Below are 527 nucleotides of genomic sequence, written 5' to 3' on the forward strand. Positions count from 1 at the left end.
TCACCTCTGTCTGCTTGCTCCTGAACATTAAGGCTGAACTTCAAAAATTTGAAAGAAACACATCCATTAGATGACAAGAAATCACCGCCGGATCACAAGAAATATGGGAAAATGAGAAAATACCTCTCCTCCAAGGGACAAGAGTAACTAACTCTTCTTCATCCACAAGCAGTTCGGTGAAAATCATGGAAATGTCTGATAAGGAATTTAGAGTATTCATAATGTTTAAGCTAACAGAGATGGAAGAGAAGAGAGATAATGAACTGCTAAAGAGAAAGGAGAAAGAAGTTGATGAGTTCCAGGAGATGAGGAAATTCCTGCAAGATCTAAAAGAGGAATTACACATTTAATAAAGACTCAAACAGAACTGCTAGAGATGAAGTCTATAATACAAGAAGTAAAAATCTCCCTTGAAAGTATTAAAAGCAGACTAGATCAGTCAGAAAATAGAATCTCAGATGTAGAAGAGAAAATAGCTGGCCTAGAAAAATCCACCACGAAGACTGAGAAAATGGCACAAAAATTTG

At 36.4% G+C, this 527-nt stretch overlaps 1 pseudogene; it reads left to right on the forward strand.

Annotated features, from left to right (window-relative positions):
• LOC102499826 (myosin regulatory light chain RLC-A-like) overlaps nt 1-527 on the forward strand; it is a 15360-nt pseudogene that overhangs the window by 12756 nt on the left and 2077 nt on the right.

Source organism: Tupaia chinensis, unplaced genomic scaffold, assembly GCF_000334495.1.
Source record: "Tupaia chinensis unplaced genomic scaffold, TupChi_1.0 Scaffold000088_1, whole genome shotgun sequence".
In the NCBI taxonomy this organism is placed as follows: Eukaryota; Metazoa; Chordata; class Mammalia; order Scandentia; family Tupaiidae; genus Tupaia; species Tupaia belangeri.